Raw genomic sequence first — 19,833 nt, 5'->3', positions numbered from 1 at the left:
GTTATTGTTATTATTATTATTATTATTATTATTATTATTATATATATATATATATATATATATATATATATATATATATTTATTATTATTATTATTATTATTATTATTATTATTATTATTATTATTATTATTATTATTTTTATTATTATTATTGTTATTGTTATTGTTATTGTTATTATTATTGTTATTATTATTATTATTATTATTATTATTATTATTATTATTATTATTATGTTATATGTAGTAATTTTAATCCATGAAGTCACTGGTAAACGTTAATTTGTATCTTTCATTATTATTATTATTGCATAAATCGAAAGTACTAACTTCAATTTTTTAAATTCTCTTATATATATTTGGTTTATATAATTTCGTTAATAGGAGAGTTTTCTCGCTTACCAAAAAAAAAAAAAAAAAAATAAAGTAACGGGTCTTTGAAGTAATTGTTAGAAATTCATAGAATTTTCTAATTATAATCCGAAAACTATCTCTAACAGAAATTTTATGCTTTAAAAAATAAAAAGGATATAGAGTACATCAAACTTAAGTGAGGTAGTTAACAAAAAATTAAAAGGTTAGTTATGATAAATGTAGAAGTGAATAAAGTATGTCTAAAAGTTTTGCACTTTTGCCTTCATCACTATCTTTGGAAAATTTCTAAAAATGAACATTGAGGATTATGTGCCTCGAACAAAGCGTTGCTCATTCCCCTTTCTTCCAACACCATTCAATCAAAAACCAACAATTAACTAAAAATAGTCATGCCCATGCACAAAGCATAATTCCGACAATAAATTCCTAAAATTAAATCCTTCAACTTGAATCTCCTATTATTTCATTACATTGACGTTTTACTTAATTGTACACCGATTCATAGTCCAAAATATTTTCTCATGATTTTTTGAAAATGAAAGAAATAATTTTATAAACAGGGATACACTAGAGGTTAAATTTAGGATTTGAGGTTGTCGAATCCGGTAAGCGATTTTAATGGAAAGATGGATAACATATTCAAGATTGTTTTAATTGGTGACTCGTGTGTTGGTAAATCTCAGTTTCTTGCACGTTTGGCTAAAAATGAATTTAGTGTTGATTCGAAACCTACAATTGGGGTTGAGTTTCAAACAAAAACTTTGGTTGTTGATGAGAAAATGATTAGGGTCCAGATTTGGGATACTGCTGGTCAAGAAAGGTTGGTAATTATAACAAAATCACATATATTAAATCTGATTGATTAAGCATATTTTCATCGAAGGCTAGAAAACGCTTGAGTGTCGTATAGTATAAGGGTTTTTTTAGATTTACCGGTGTTAATTCTCCGGTCCAGTTACCCTGATAAACCTAACCGAAATGATGATCTCGGGAGGGTGGCTAAAGGCTTTCCTGCCAGCCAATGGACAACGCCAATTGGCGGCAAGGAAAAAAAACCCTTCGAGGAGACGTAGGTGAAAACCCTAGTCCGATAGAATCCCTATCGCGTATAGATTTTTGTGCCCTAGCTAATTGCTTGGTTAACCCTTGTATTTATAAGAGGAAATTAGGGTTTTGGTGGAAGACTTAATGACAACCACAAACCAAGCGCAACTTTTGCCTCGATGGGCTACGCACATTGTCACTTAATTGATATAAACTCTTATATCGTATTCTCGTCGCAAAAATTTCTATGAATGTATGGAACTTATTATCGTGTTTCACATACCTTGATTATCGTTATAGTTCAAGAACATGTGGATATGTGTATTTGTGGGTAAAGGATATGTGTATGTCTATTTGAGGTAACGATAATGTTCGCAAAATTATTAGCCATGTATTTACATATTAACTAATAGACAAAAGTTATGAATAGTATCAGGGGTATTTTCGACTTTTCACATTTTTAAACTAAATTTCATTTTACCAACAAAGGCCCCCACACTTTTTTGAAAAATTCAAATCGACCCCCCAACCAGAGGGTAAAGTGTCAAATAACCATTTTCATAAAAAATCTTAAATAAACTCCACCTAAATATTCAACGGGTCATATCTTCTCGCTCGCAACGAGTTAAATTTTTCCGACACCATCGTTAAACTCGAAATAATTTTAGGAACACAATGTCACTAGCTATACGCAAAACGGACGCTTTTTAAAAAACGCTAAATATTTGGGATACTTTTCATACACGTTGATTTTGCGTTAAATTTTTAAAAGTCGACAATTCCATAGCGAAACGCGGAGATGCACATATATTGTTAATTTAAAATAGCATTTACATCTCTCACGGGTTATACCTTTTAGTTCGACTCGAGTTGCGCTTCAACGACGTCATCGTTAGCCACAAAATAATTTTACTAAACGCAATAAAATACATTAAAAATTGAACCCCCGACGCGAAGCGAGGGTTCAATAACTAGTTTATACAATTGTCAATAACTAAATAATATAGAATGACTTTAGAACATCAATCAATTTCACTGCTCTCTATTTACTAAATTTTTTTTAACGAGGAACTCCTATGAACGAGCACATCGGCTCTCATATAGCAGGTAAACCTTAGACATTGGGAACCCATGCGTCACCACTGATGCCGGGTAAAACACCTTCCACTGTAAATCCCTAATTAGGCTCAAAAGTACATCGTCAAGAGTTAAACCCGAGACCTACAACTTCACTAGGAGCCCTGGTGTCCACTTGAGCAAAGCCCAAGTGGTTAGCCTGCAATCTTTTTTTTTTAACACATATTTCTATTCATAACTTTCATATTTAGAAGATTAAAGTTTTATTCTTTTCGATCGTTTGAGTATAATTGATATCGTTGCATGTCCTTAATGCTTCCAAATTGTTCCGATTGTTAGATACCGAGCAGTTACAAGTGCATATTATAGAGGATCACTTGGCGCAATGCTAGTTTATGACATGACAAAACGACAAACATTCGATCATATGACAAGGTGGCTGGAAGAACTCAGGAGGCATGCTGATAAAAACATAGTGATTATGCTTATTGGAAACAAATGTGATTTGACAAGTTTAAGAGAAGTACCAGTTGAAGATGCTCAAGAGTTTGCACAAAGAGAAAACTTACGTTTTATGGAAATATCCGCACTTGAAGCCACAAATATTGAAAACACATTTCTAACCGTTTTAAGAGAATATATACATGATTCAAAGTAAGAAGTCTCTGAGTGCTGATGGAGATTACGAAAAATCAACATCTCTGAATGGAACTCCCAATATTGTTCCCAATCAAGATGCATTACCCAATGAGCCGATGAATGTGGAGGATGGTAACCCGAACCCAACCCCGAACCCGTCTGGGTTTCTGGGTTTCAGTTTGAGAGTTTATTCCAAGAGAACCCCGTCCGTCGTTCATCGGGTCATAACAAGAGTCAACAAAGTTGTGGTTCGTCGGATGTGGCATCCTGTTTGTCGTCTGAGGAAGCCCGACAATCAGTTATTGCTTGCGCAAATGTAATAGGACAAACTATGAAAAAGCTAGCAGAGGAAAGTGAAGCGCGTACGCTATTAAAGAGTTTAAAGCTTCTCTCCAAACCGGTATCAACCGACTTGCCGCCCGACGATTATCATATGGTGATGAAAGCTAGGGCGAAACTTAAAAAGAAATATTCAATGATGTTTGAAGATTCCGCCGACAAAGAATAGTTATATTGTATCGTTAATTTTAGTTTTTTTTAATTATGTCGTTATAAGTTATTAATGTAACATTTTAATTATGTATTTTTCAAGTTATTAATGTAACGTTTTTAATTAATGAAAGTCTTTTTATTTTAAAAAAATATGTTATTTTTTAGAGTATTATTTAATAATATAAATAATGGAAATAATTAAATGTTTAATATTATATAAATAATGAAAAAAAATATGTCCCACCTTTTTATTCTCTTTTTCATTTTTGTTTGACCTTTCGCTATTTCCTTCATTTTCTTATAAAAGTAATAAGATATATTAAATTATTTAAATTAATAACAACACACTTATATTAATAAAAATAAAACGATTACAATTAATTAAAGGTCCTAAAAAGTAAAAAATTACAATAATTAAAAAGTCATAATACTTATACAATTACTACTTTATTAAACTCTTAAAACTTAAAACGTACGAAAAAAAGAAAATACTATAATTACTCCTCGTCACTAGAATTGTCGAAATAATCTTTGTATTGGTCGGCCATCTTCTACTTGAACTTCAAAGCTTTTTTCCTTTCGGTTCCTCAATTTCGTTAACGTTAAGTTTAAATAATTTTATGACTTCCATTCTCAATCATGTTCGTTCTTCCTCAACTATAACATCGATACCCTTGCTTCTTTTTTCCAAATCCGCCTCCTTTTGTATATCCTATTTTGAAGACCTCTTCGAATCTTGAAGAGTTCGTACCCCGTGATGATAAAGTCCCCAAGTCAGACGAAGCGAAATTTCTAGCAGCTTTCTTCGATCTTTCTTTTCCCATCGGACATCTAATCGCATCATCACCAAATAGCTCTTGGAAGTTGTTAACGCGATCTCCACAGAGACTGACTTTTTGGTTTTCAGCAACTACATCCTCGTCTTCATCTTCGAGGACAAGTTGTGAAGCTCTTATTCTCCGCACACCACTTCCACCAACTGCAGGTGGTGTATACCACTTCGGCCTCTTCAAGAATTACCAAACCTCTTTGTAATTTCATGGCTTCGAAAATCGATCTTGATATCTTTGCAGCATTACCTTATGTATGTGTTCCTCGTTTCGACCGCTACGCCTTGGGTTACGTTCTTCTTCATTATATAGGCCCGTGAAATCTTTGCACGCCTTATCCATATGACGACATTTGCCACTTAATTGGTCGTCTCCTCGTAACCAACCAAAATCGTTATTGTTGAACTTGTCATGAACTTTACCCCAAAAAGCCGAACCTCTTTGTGAAATACCATGAACTCTATCTTCCGAAGAATCAATCAACATGACACCAACCCAATTTCTTCAGGCATAGTCCATAATTTTTTATTTTGTGGTTCTTTCGCAACTTCTTTTCCTTTTCTTCTATGGCTCGTTCGATTCCGTTCTTGTGGTGGTTGCGTTTCACCACAAATTTCTTCCACTTCGTCGTCATCTATAGCTGTAAAAGTTTGTTGTGATTGTGACTATGGTTGCGTACATGGAAGCTGAAATGGCATAACGCCCGATTGCGAGAAGTGTGTGATTTGTGATGGAAATTGTTGTGATGTATATTGTTGTTGTAAAAACTGAGCAAAAAATTGAGCGTTATTGAACTCGTGAAGAAGATTTTGATGCGGGACATTGCCAAAAGTTCAAACCGGGCAAATTTGGTGACTCGAAATTATAGAAATTAGGTGAACCGCCCTCTTTAGGATTGGAATTTTGAGATTGGTTTGACATGTTATGAAATTATGAGATAATGATACAAATGTTTTGTAAAAAACTGTGTAGAAATATGTTGTATTTATAGAGATATAAATTATTTTATTTTATTTATAATATATATATATATATATATATATATATATATATATATATATATATATGTATATATATATATATATATATATCTATATATATAATAAAAATTTATTATATATTAAATATGGGAACTAGCTATTTGAGTTTGAATGGCAACGGTTACATGCCATCTTCCAATCGCGTTCGAACACGTCCCCTTCACGCTCTGTATTTTTCTCCGAGCTGCAGCCATCGTGCCACTAAGTTTTGCCATCCGCGTTGTGGCACGATGGTGGCGTGATGGTGGTGATTTTTAGGTGATAACGTTGCGATATATACGGCCTAAGTAACACGGAGGAAGCTAGTAACGATTGGGAGTGCTCAAGGGCATTCCCTATTTGTGCCAAATTTTTGCGTGAGATAAGCACCATTCAATGAATTGGGGTGCCAGCCAAAGCTCTCGAGTTAGATGACAGTGTAAGGGTAGGATCTATTGATCTTTCCTTTTTTTTAAAAAAATTGCAATTAGATAACTTGTATATTTTATATTTGTGGATATTGTTTAAGAAGATAATATGGAGTGTTTAGTAAAAGAAAAGTGAAATGGTTGATATTTGATGATGCGACATAACGGTCCGGGAGAAGGTATGACTTCCCGGGCCCACCTAAACAAACCGACAAGAAGAATGCCAGAATATGCATCCGAGAAGAAATATCCCGAATAAGTGTGCCGGATACCGGCACCACACACCCGGATACGAAGCACTGAGAGGTTACAGATCACATTTTCATATAAAGGTCTCATGCTCAGCCAAATATGCTGGCTGCCCGGTAACCTCTGCAGAAATATTATGAGCAGACATATGAACCGGCTACAAACCTTACACGGTCAAGAGAATACCGCGAAGAAATACTTGGGATAATATTAAGCAATGCTTATGTGTAAGTTCTCCTACCTAACAGAGGGTGTGCCGATCCAACACCATAGACGGATCCAACACACCATTCCGGAACAAACACACGGTCCTAGAACAAAGCATGGTCTCGAAACAAGCACCTGGTCCCATAACAAACGCACGATCCCAGAACAAAAAAATGAACGGATTGTGTGCCATGTCAGTCCACGAATCTAGGAAAGTTTTTTAGGATTTGTTTTGTTACGCTAGTGAAAGAGACATGTGCTACGTCAACCCACGTGTCACGCCCCGTACAAAATCAACGTGTACGGATCATCAACAGCAGGTCCATTACACGGTACAATACTACATGCTGTTTTAAAACAAGTTTTGCATTCATGAAAAGGTAACGTCTTTACCAACGTCAAATGTTTTACAAAGATAACGTGATTCTATGAATAGAAAGCATTAACATAAGTACGTGACACAAAGGTCATTACAAAGCCATTGTTCAAATGTAACATAAGTTGCTAATGAAAAATAAAAGTTCCATGATTTAGACATCTCTAAGTAATGCAGCGGAAGTCTAACACAGCAAGTCTGTAACAGCAAGTCTATAACACCAAGACTATAACAGCAAGTCTAACAGCGGAAGCAATAACGTCTAAGCACCTAAGAAATACATGCTTAAAAAGTCAACACGAATGTTGGTGAGCTATAGTTTGTTTGTAATCAGTAATGTAATGTAGACCACGAGATTTTGTATTCAAAACAGTATCTCAAATTCGTATGATAAAGTATATGCTTATCCGTGGGCACCCGGTAACCAACTTAACAAGTAATATCACCCCCTAAAGTACACCTGTAAAGTGCGTAAGTTTGCGAAGTATTAAACACCTGTTGAATGCTAGCGCGACTAGCCCGAGTGGGGATGTCAAACCCTATGGATCCATATCTAAGATTCGCGTTCACCGGTTCATAAACCAATGACTAAACGTTACCGAGCTAAGGGGAATCTTTATGCAGTTATGTCACCCACACATATATAAAGTTTAAGTACTCGTGTCTAGTATGTAAAACATAAAAAACGCATGTATTCTCTGTAGTGACCCGAACTTTTCCATGTTTATATATATTAATTGAGATTGATATTTACATGATTAAATGTTTCCAACATGTTAAGCAATCAAACTTGTTAAGACTTGATTAATTGAAATATGTTTCATATAGACAATTGACCACCCAAGTTGACCGGTGATTCACGAACGTTAAAACTTGTAAAAACTATATGATGACATATATATGGATATATATATAGTTAACATGATACTATGATAAGTAAACATATCATTAAGTATATTAACAATGAACTACATATGTAAAAACAAGACTACTAACTTAATGATTTTTAAACGAGACATATATGTAACGATTATCGTTGTAAAGACATTTAATGATATTCATACATGATAATATCATGATAATATAATAATTTAAAATCTCATTTGATATTATAAACATTGGGTTAAAAACATTTAACAAGATCGTTAACCTAAAGGTTTCAAAACAACACTTACATGTAACGACTAACGATGACTTAACGACTCAGTTAAAATGTATATACATGTAGTGTTTTAATATGTATTTATACACTTTTGAAAGACTTCAATACACTTATCAAAATACTTCTACTTAAAAAAAATGCTTAAAATTACATCCTCGTTCAGTTTCATCAACAATTCTACTCGTATGCACCCATATTCGTACTCGTACAATACACAGCTTTTAGATGTATGTACTATTGGTATATACACTCCAATGATCAGCTCTTAGCAGCCCATGTGAGTTACCTAACACATGTGGGAACCATTATTTGGCAACTAGCATGAAATATCTCATAAAATTACAAAAATATGAGTAATCATTCATGACTTATTTACATGAAAACAAAATTACATATCCTTTATATCTAATCCATACACCAACGACCAAAAACACCTACAAACACTTTCATTCTTCAATTTTCTTCATCTAATTTATCTCTCTCAAGTTCTATCTTCAAGTTCTAAGTGTTCTTCATTTATTCTACAAGTTCTAGTTACATAAAATCAAGAATACTTTCAAGTTTGCTAGCTCACTTCCAATCTTGTAAGGTGATCATCCAACCTCAAGAAATCTTTGTTTCTTACAGTAGGTTATCATTCTAATACAAGGTAATAATCATATTCAAACTTTGGTTCAATTTCTATAACTATAACAATCTTATTTCAAGTGATGATCTTACTTGAACTTGTTTTCGTGTCATGATTCTGCTTCAAGAACTTCGTGCCATCCAAGGATCCGTTGAAGCTAGATCCATTTTTCTCTTTTCCAGTAGGTTTATCCAAGGAACTTAAGGTAGTAATGATGTTCATAACATCATTCAATTCATACATATAAAGCTATCTTATTCGAAGGTTTAAACTTGTAATCACTAGAACATAGTTTAGTTAATTCTAAACTTGTTCGCAAACAAAAGTTAATCCTTATAACTTGACTTTTAAAATCAACTAAACACATATTCTATATCTATATGATATGCTAACTTAATAATTTAAAACCTGGAAACACGAAAAACACCGTAAAACCGGATTTACGCCGTCGTAGTAACACCGCGGGCTGTTTTGGGTTAGTTAATTAAAAACTATGATAAACTTTGATTTAAAAGTTGTTATTCTGAGAAAATGATTTTTATTATGAACATGAAACTATATCCAAAAATTATGGTTAAACTCAAAGTGGAAGTATGTTTTCTAAAATGGTCATCTAGACGTCGTTCTTTCGACTGAAATGACTACCTTTACAAAAACGACTTGTAACTTATTTTTCCGACTATAAACCTATACTTTTTCCGACTGTAAGAATTAGGGAACAGACACCCTAATTGACGCGAATCCTAAAGATATATCTATTGGGCCTAACAAACCCCATCCAAAGTACCGGATGCTTTAGTACTTCGAAATTTATATCATATCCGAAGGGTGTCCCGGAATGATGGGGATATTATTATATATGCATCTTGTTAATGTCGGTTACCAGGTGTTCACCATATGAATGATTTTTATCTCTATGTATGGGATGTGTATTGAAATATGAAATCTTGTGGTCTATTATTATGATTTGATATATATAGGTTAAACCTATAACTCACCAACATTTTTGTTGACGTTTTAAACATGTTTATTCTCAGGTGATTATTAAGAGCTTCCGCTGTCGCATACTTAAATAAGGACGAGATTTGGAGTCCATGCTTGTATGATATTGTGTAAAAACTGCATTCAAGAAACTTATTTTGTTGTAACATATTTGTATTGTAAACCATTATGTAATGGTCGTGTGTAAACAGGATATTTTAGATTATCATTATTTGATAATCTACGTAAAGCTTTTTAAACCTTTGTTGATGAAATAAAGGTTATGGTTTGTTTTAAAATGAATGCAGTCTTTGAAAAACGTCTCATATAGAGGTCAAAACCTCGCAACGAAATCAATTAATATGGAACGTTTTTAATCAATAAGAACGGGACATTTCAGTTGGTATCAGAGCGTTGGTCTTAGAGAACCAGAATTTTGCATTAGTGTGTCTTATCGAGTTTGTTAGGATGCATTAGTGAGTCTGGACTTCGACCGTGTTTACTTGAAAAATGATTGCTTAACAAATTTTGTTGGAAACTATATATTTTTAACATGTGAATATTATGTGATATATTAATCTCTTAACGCGTTTGATATTATGTGATAGATGTCTACCTCTAGAACAAGTCCCATTAACTCACCTAATAATAATGAAGAGTCAAATGTAAATTGGAAAGATTCGTGGACTGATTCACAAGTTCCCGAAGAGGAACCGGAAGAAGAGTCGGAACCGGAAGAAGAATCGGAACCGGAAGAAGAATCGGAACCGGATGAAGAAATAGAACCGGTGGGGGAAATAATAAAACGGTTAAGTAAAAGAAAATCCTTAACCAACCGACCAAGGTTAATTATGGTCAATGGTGTTTCCGCCAAGGAAGCAAAATATTGGGAGGATTACCAATTCTCCGATGAATCGGATTCCGACGAGAATTCCGATGATGTTATAGAAATTACCCCAACTGAATTTAAAAAGGCGAAAGAAAATAATAAGGGAAAGGGCATAAAAATAGAAAAATCTAATTCCAACCCCGATGAACTTTATATGTATCGTCAACCCCCGAAGTCCTTAAGTTGTAACAATGACCCGGGAACCTCTAAACCACCAGGTTTTTCTAAACCAATGTGGAAAACGACGGTTCGTATTAGGGGAACATCATATATCCCTAGAAACTTGGCAAAACGAACCAAAACCGAAGAAGAAGAAACAAGCGAGTCGGAATAAGATAGTTGTATTCGTGTGGTGTAATATATGTAATATAGTGTGCTTATGCTTTATGATATATGTAAAAATTGCTTGTATTAATAAGTATTTTTTTATGAATCTAACTCTTGTCTATTTTACAGTATAAAAACACAAAATGGATAGACAATCCAATACTTTAAGAGACCTACCCGGAGACATGATTGATGAAATCTTGTCTAGAGTCGGTCAGAATTCTTCGGCACAACTATTTAAGGCGAGATCAGTTTGTAAGACATTCGAAGAACGTTCCAAGAATGCCTTGGTTTATAAAAGGCTTTCGTTCGAAAGATGGGGGATATCACATTGGGAAATCCATAAGTTACGATGTGTTTACTTTGACGCATATATTGCGGGGAACCCAAATGCTATTTTACGCAATGGGTTAAGAAATTATTTTGACTCAATATATCCGAATATTGGACTTCGTGATTTAGAAAAAGCGGCTAACATGCAACATAAAGAAGCATGTTATGCTTACGGATTAGTAATGTTCGCTTCTCACCAAAGTGAGAACAAGAACATCGGGCTACAACTATTAAACAAAACGTTTCCACAAGTGACGGAGTCGGTAATTGGGGTAAGAAATGAGGTTTTTAGATTGTTACGGGACTGTTGGACATTACGTAACCCTCGTCCCTTTGACGACGTTACAACACGCTGTCTTATCAACGGCCATAACGGTTATGTTCCACAAGACCAAGGATGGGAAGTAATCCTAGTAAAACCAGAATGCATGACTTGTTTCTGGACGTATGAATTACGTGTCTTTATTACCTTTGCTGAACGACTTGTGTACTAGCTAGAATTATCTTCACAACCATCTTGTATCAAATTTATTGTGTGCTATATTTCATGCTATATGTAAAATAAGCGGTATTGTAAGTTTGTAAATTATTGTGTAAAAGTTTGAACGCGAAATATTATTATAACCAGTTTTTCATATTGAATTGTAGTAGTTGAATTGTATATTAGCTACTAAGTATGAACTTAACGGGTAGGTACTACCCGAATTTAAACTTATAAAACGCTAATATGAAGAAAAAGCTTTTATAAATGAGTTCATATTATGCTACGAAATACTATTAACTACTCTTAATATTCTGTATGATTAACTTGTTCCATTTGACTATTTTGAAGGAAATGGCACCGACTACTCGACACACCGTGAATATGAATGAAGAAGAATTCCGTACTTTTCTAGCTTCAAACATAGCCGCAGTACAGGCTGCTCTACATACCAACAATAACCTTGGATCTAGCAGTACAGGAAATCGTGTAGGATGCACCTACAAAGAATTCACTGCCTGCAAACCTTTGGAATTTGATGGAACCGAAGGACCGATCGGATTGAAACGGTGGACCGAGAAGGTCGACTCGGTGTTTGCCATAAGTAAGTGTACTGAAGAGGACAAAGTGAAGTACGCTACGCATACCTTCACAGGTTCTGCGTTAACATGGTGGAATACCTATCTAGAGCAAGTGGGACAAGACGATGCGTACGCACTACCGTGGTCAGCATTCAAGCACTTGATGAACGAGAAGTACCTTCCCAGAACCGAGGTCAATAAGCTCAAGACAGAACTTAGAGGGTTACGAACCCAAGGATTTAATATTACCATGTACGAAAGACGATTCACAGAATTGTGCTTATTGTGTCCGGGAGCGTTCGAAGATGAGGAAGAGAAGATCGACGCGTTTGTGAAAGGATTACCGGAAAGAATCCAAGAAGATATAAGTTCACACGAGCCTGCCTCCATACAACACGCATGTAGAATGGCTCACAAACTAGTGAACCAGATTGAAGAAAGAATTAAAGAACAGACTGCTGAAGAGGCCAATGTGAAGCAAGTCAAAAGAAAGTGGGAGGAAAATGGTGATAAGAATCACCAATACAACAACAACAGCAATTACAACAATAATCGCAACAATTATCCCAGCAATCGCAACATCAATCGCAACTACAACAAACGGCCCAACAACAACAACAACAACAACAACAACAACAACAACAGCAACTACAACAATCATCCCAACAACAATAATAACCGCAACAACAACAACAATCAGAAGCAGCTATGCCAAAGGTGTGAAAAGTATCACTCGGGGTTCTGCACCAAATTTTGCAACAAGTGTAAAAGAAATGGTCATAGCGCGGCCAAGTGTGAGGTCTACGGACCAGGGGTTAATAGAACGAAAGGAACAAATGGTGTCGGAACGAGTAATGGCGGAGCAAGTAGTGTCGGAGCAAGTTATGCCAATGTAGTTTGTTATAAATGTGGAAAACCGGGCCACATTATTAGAAATTGCCCGAACCAGGAGAACACGAATGGACAAGGCCGCGGAAGAGTTTTTAATATTAATGCGGCAGAGGCACAGGAAGACCCGGAGCTTGTTACGGGTACGTTTCTTATTGACAATAAATCTGCTTACATTTTATTTGATTCGGGTGCGGATAGAAGCTATATGAGTAGAGATTTTTGTGCTAAATTAAGTTGTCCATTGACGCCTTTGGATAGTAAATTTTTACTCGAATTAGCAAATGGTAAATTAATTTCAGCAGATAATATATGTCGGAATCGAGAAATTAAACTGGTTAGCGAAACATTTAAGATTGATTTGATACCAGTAGAGTTAGGGAGTTTTGATGTGATAATCGGTATGGACTGGTTGAAAGAAGTGAAAGCAGAGATCGTTTGTTACAAAAATGCAATTCGCATTACACGAGAAAAAGGAAAACCCTTAATGGTGTACGGAGAAAAAGGCAACACGAAGCTACATCTTATTAGTAATTTGAAGGCACAAAAACTAATAAGAAAAGGTTGCTATGCTGTTCTAGCACATGTCGAGAAAGTACAAACTGAAGAAAAGAGCATCAATAATGTTCCCATTGCAAAAGAATTTCCCGATGTATTTCCGAAAGAATTACCGGTATTACCCCCACATCGATCCGTTGAATTTCAAATAGATCTTGTACCAGGAGCTGCACCAATAGCTCGTGCTCCTTACAGACTCGCACCCAACGAGATGAAAGAACTGCAAAGCCAATTACAAGAACTTTTAGAGCGTGGTTTCATTCGACCAAGCACATCACCGTGGGGAGCTCCTGTTTTGTTTGTCAAGAAGAAAGATGGTACATTCAGGTTGTGTATCGACTACCGAGAGTTGAACAAACTTACCATCAAGAACCGCTACCCACTACCGAGAATCGACGACTTATTTGATCAACTACAAGGCTCGTCTGTTTATTCAAAGATTGACTTACGTTCCGGGTATCATCAAATGTGGGTGAAAGAAGATGATATTCCAAAGACTGCTTTCAGAACACGTTACGGTCATTACGAGTTTATGGTCATGCCGTTTGGTTTGACTAATGCACCAGCTGTGTTCATGGACCTTATGAACCGAGTGTGTGGACCATACCTTGACAAGTTTGTCATTGTTTTCATTGATGACATACTTATTTACTCAAAGAATGACCAAGAACACGGTGAAAATTTGAAAAAGGTGTTAGAAGTATTGAGGAAGGAAGAATTGTACGCTAAATTTTCAAAGTGTGCATTTTGGTTGGAAGAAGTTCAATTCCTCGGTCACATAGTGAACAAAGAAGGTGTTAAGGTGGATCCGGCAAAGATAGAAACTGTTGAAAAGTGGGAAACCCCGAAAACTCCGAAACACATACGCCAGTTTTTAGGACTAGCTGGTTACTACAGAAGGTTCATCTAAGACTTTTCCAGAATAGCAAAACCCTTGACTGCATTAACGCATAAAGGGAAGAAATTTGAATGGAATGATGAACAAGAGAAAGCGTTTCAGTTATTAAAGAAAAAGCTAACTACGGCACCTATATTGTCATTGCCTGAAGGGAATGATGATTTTGTGATTTATTGTGACGCATCAAAGCAAGGTCTCGGTTGTGTATTAATGCAACGGACGAAGCTGATTGCTTACTAGACAATTGAAGATTCACGAACAAAATTATACGACGCATGATTTGGAATTAGGCGCGGTTGTTTTTGCATTAAAGACTTGGAGGCACTACTTATATGGGGTCAAAAGTATTATATATACCGACCACAAAAGTATTCAACACATATTTAATCAGAAACAACTGAATATGAGGCAGCGTAGGTGGATTGAATTATTGAATGATTACGACTTTGAGATTCGTTACCACCCGGGGAAGGCAAATGTGGTAGCCGATGCCTTGAGCAGGAAGGACAGAGAACCCATTCGAGTAAAATCTATGAATATAATGATTCATAATAACCTTACTACTCAAATAAAGGAGGCGCAACAAGGAGTTTTAAAAGAGGGAAATTTAAAGGATGAAATACCCAAAGGATCGGAGAAGCATCTTAATATTCGGGAAGACGGAACCCGGTATAGGGCTGAAAGGATTTGGGTACCAAAATTTGGAGATATGAGAGAAATGGTACTTAGAGAAGCTCATAAAACCAGATACTCAATACATCCTGGAATGGGGAAGATGTACAAGGATCTCAAGAAACATTTTTGGTGGCCGGGTATGAAAGTCGATGTTGCTAAATACGTAGGAGAATGTTTGACGTGTTCTAAGGTCAAAGCTGAGCATCAGAAACCATCAGGTCTACTTCAACAACCCGAAATCCCGGAATGGAAATGGGAAAACATTACCATGGATTTCATCACTAAATTGCCAAAGACTGCAAGTGGTTTTGATACTATTTGGGTAATAGTTGATCGTCTCACCAAATCAGTACACTTCCTGCCAATAAGAGAAGATGATAAGATGGAGAAGTTAGCACGACTGTATTTGAAGGAAGTCGTCTCCAGACATGGAATACCAATCTCTATTATCTCTGATAGGGATGGTAGATTTATTTCAAGATTCTGGCAGACATTACAGCAAGCATTAGGAACTCGTCTAGACATGAGTACTGCCTATCATCCACAAACTAATGGGTAGAGCGAAAGGACGATACAAACGCTTGAAGACATGCTACGAGCATGTGTTATTGATTTCGGAAACAGTTGGGATCGACATCTACCGTTAGCAGAATTTTCCTACAACAACAGCTACCATTCAAGCATTGAGATGGCGCCGTTTGAAGCACTTTATGGTAGAAAGTGCAGGTCTCCTATTTGTTGGAGTGAAGTGGGGGATAGACAGATTACGGGTCCGGAGATTATACAAGAAACTACCGACAAGATCATCCAAATTCAACAACGGTTGAAAACCGCCCAAAGTCGACAAAAGAGCTACGCTGACATTAAAAGAAAAGATATAGAATTTGAAATTGGAGAGATGGTCATGCTTAAAGTTGCACCTTGGAAAGGCGTTGTTCGATTTGGTAAACGAGGGAAATTAAATCCAAGGTATATTGGACCATTCAAGATTATTGATCGTGTCGGACCAGTAGCTTACCGACTTGAGTTACCTCAACAACTCGCGGCTGTACATAACACTTTCCACGTCTTGAATTTGAAGAAATGTTTTGCTAAAGAAGATCTCACTATTCCGTTAGATGAAATCCAAATCAACGAAAAACTTCAATTTATCGAAGAACCCGTCGAAATAATGGATCGTGAGGTTAAAAGACTTAAGCAAAACAAGATACCAATTGTTAAGATTCGATGGAATGCTCGTAGAGGACCCGAGTTCACCTGGGAGCATGAAGATCAGATGAAGAAGAAATACCCGCATCTATTTCCAGAAGATTCGTCAACACCTTCAACAGCTTAAAATTTCGGGACGAAATTTATTTAACGGGTAGGTACTGTAGTGACCCGAACTTTTCCATGTTTATATATATTAATTGAGATTTATATTTACATGATTAAATGTTTCCAACATGTTAAGCAATCAAACTTTTTAAGACTTGATTAATTGAAATATGTTTCATATAGACAATTGACCACCCAAGTTGACCGGTGATTCACGAACATTAAAACTAGTAAAAACTATATGATGACATATATATGGATATATATATAGTTAACATGATACTATGATAAGTAAACATATCATTAAGTATATTAACAATGAACTACATATGTAAAAACAAGACTACTAACTTAATGATTTTTAAACGAGACATATATGTAACGATTATCGTTGTAAAGACATTTAATGATATTCATACATGATAATATCATGATAATATAATAATTTAAAATCTCATTTGATATTATAAACATTGGGTTAACAACATTTAACAAGATCGTTAACCTAAAGGTTTCAAAACAACACTTACATGTAACGACTAACGATGACTTAACGACTCAGTTAAAATGTATATACATGTAGTGTTTTAATATGTATTTATACACTTTTGAAAGACTTCAATACACTTATCAAAGTACTTCTACTTAACAAAAATGCTTACAATTACATCCTCGTTCAGTTTCATCAACAATTCTACTCGTATGCACCCGTATTCGTACTCGTACAATACACAGCTTTTAGATGTATGTACTATTGGTATATACACTCCAATGATCAGCTCTTAGCAGCCCATGTGAGTCACCTAACACATGTGGGAACCATCATTTGGCAACTAGCATGAAATATCTCATAAAATTACAAAAATATGAGTAATCATTCATGACTTAATTACATGAAAACAAAATTACATATCTTTTATATCTAATCCATACACCAACGACCAAAAACACCTACAAACACTTTCATTCTTCAATTTTCTTCATCTAATTGATCTCTCTCAAGTTCTATCTTCAAGTTCTAAGTGTTCTTCATTTATTCTACAAGTTCTAGTTACATAAAATCAAGAATACTTTCAAGTTTGCTAGCTCACTTCCAATCTTGTAAGGTGATCATCCAACCTCAAGAAATCTTTGTTTCTTACAGTAGGTTATCATTCTAATACAAGGTAATAATCATATTCAAACTTTGGTTCAATTTCTATAACTATAACAATCTTATTTCAAGTGATGATCTTACTTGAACTTGTTTTCGTGTCATGATTCTGCTTCAAGAACTTCGAGCCATCCAAGGATCCGTTGAAGCTAGATCCATTTTTCTCTTTTCCAGTAGGTTTATCCAAGGAACTTAAGGTAGTAATGATGTTCATAACATCATTCAATTCATACATATAAAGCTATCTTATTCGAAGGTTTAAACTTGTAATCACTAGAACATAGTTTAGTTAATTCTAAACTTGTTCGCAAACAAAAGTTAATCCTTATAACTTGACTTTTAAAATCAACTAAACACATGTTCTATATCTATATGATATGCTAACTTAATAATTTAAAACCTGGAAACACGAAAAACACCGTAAAACCGGATTTACGCCGTCGTAGTAACACCGCGGGCTGTTTTGGGTTAGTTAATTAAAAACTATGATAAACTTTGATTTAAAAGTTGTTATTCTGAGAAAATGATTTTTATTATGAACATGAAACTATATCCAAAAATTATGGTTAAACTCAAAGTGGAAGTATGTTTTCTAAAATGGTCATCTAGACGTCGTTCTTTCGACTGAAATGACTACCTTTACAAAAACGACTTGTAAATTATTTTTCCGACTATAAACCTATAATTTTCTGTTTAGATTCATAAAATAGAGTTCAATATGAAACCATAGCAATTTTATTCACTCAAAACGGATTTAAAATGAAGAAGTTATGGGTAAAACAAGATTGGATAATTTTTCTCATTTTAGCTACGTGAAAATTGGTAACAAATCTATTCCAACCATAACTTAATCAACTTGTATTATATATTATGTAATCTTGAGATACCATAGACACGTATACAATGTTTCGACCTATCATGTCGACACATCTATATATATTTCGGAACAACCATAGACACTCTATATGTGAATGTTGGAGTTAGCTATACAGGGTTGAGGTTGATTCCAAAATATATATAGTTTGAGTTGTGATCAATACTGAGATACGTATACACTGGGTCGTGGATTGATTCAAGATAATATTTATCGATTTATTTCTGTACATCTAACTGTGGACAACTAGTTGTAGGTTACTAACGAGGACAGCTGACTTAATAAACTTAAAACATCAAAATATATTAAAAGTGTTGTAAATATATTTTGAACATACTTTGATATATATGTATATATTGTTATAGGTTCGTGAATCAACCAGTGGCCAAGTCTTACTTTCCGACGAAGTAAAAATCTGTGAAAGTGAGTTATAGTCCCACTTTTAAAATCTAATATTTTTGGGATGAGAATACATGCAGGTTTTATAAATGATTTACAAAATAGACACAAGTACGTGAAACTACATTCTATGGTTGAATTATCGAAATCGAATATGCCCCTTTTTATTAAGTCTGGTAATCTAAGAATTAGGGAACAGACACCCTAATTGACGCGAATCTTAAAGATAGATCTATTGGGCCTAACAAACCCCATCCAAAGTACCGGATGCTTTAGTACTTCGAAATTTATATCATATCCGAAGGGTGTCCCGGAATGATGGGGATATTCTTATATATGCATCTTGTTAATGTCGGTTACCAGGTGTTCACCTTATGAATGATTTTTATCTCTATGTATGGGATGTGTATTGAAATATGAAATCTTGTGGTCTATTATTATGATTTGATATATATAGGTTAAACCTATAACTCACCAACATTTTTGTTGACGTTTTAAGCATGTTTATTCTCAGGTGATTATTAAGAGCTTCCGCTGTCGCATACTTAAATAAGGACGAGATTTGGAGTCCATGCTTGTATGATATTGTGTAAAAACTGCATTCAAGAAACTTATTTTGTTGTAACATATTTGTATTGTAAACCATTATGTAATGGTCGTGTGTAAACAGGATATTTTAGATTATCATTATTTGATAATCTACGTAAAGCTTTTTAAACCTTTATTGATGAAATAAAGGTTATGGTTTGTTTTAAAATGAATGCAGTCTTTGAAAAACGTCTCATATAGAGGTCAAAACCTCGCAATGAAATCAATTAATATGGAACGTTTTTAATCAATAAGAACGAGACATTTCATTCTCAGTCCTAAAAATAGTTAAAGTAAAAAGGGAGCTATAACTCACAGTGAATGTGCGGTAAAATCGATACGAAAATGTAAGCAAGTAGTAAGTCGGT

The 19,833-nt window shown here is 34.8% G+C and overlaps 1 pseudogene; it reads left to right on the top strand.

Annotated features, from left to right (window-relative positions):
* The first annotated feature begins 256 nt into the window (after positions 1-256).
* Positions 257-3,452, top strand: LOC139902115 (ras-related protein RABA4d-like; annotated as a pseudogene).
* Positions 3,453-19,833: the final 16,381 nt, after the last annotated feature.

The sequence above is a fragment of the Rutidosis leptorrhynchoides genome, chromosome 3, assembly GCF_046630445.1.
Source record: "Rutidosis leptorrhynchoides isolate AG116_Rl617_1_P2 chromosome 3, CSIRO_AGI_Rlap_v1, whole genome shotgun sequence".
Taxonomy (NCBI): Eukaryota; Viridiplantae; Streptophyta; class Magnoliopsida; order Asterales; family Asteraceae; genus Rutidosis; species Rutidosis leptorrhynchoides.
Note: the sequence above shows the minus strand (reverse complement) of the source record. Positions and strands in the feature narration are given on the sequence as shown.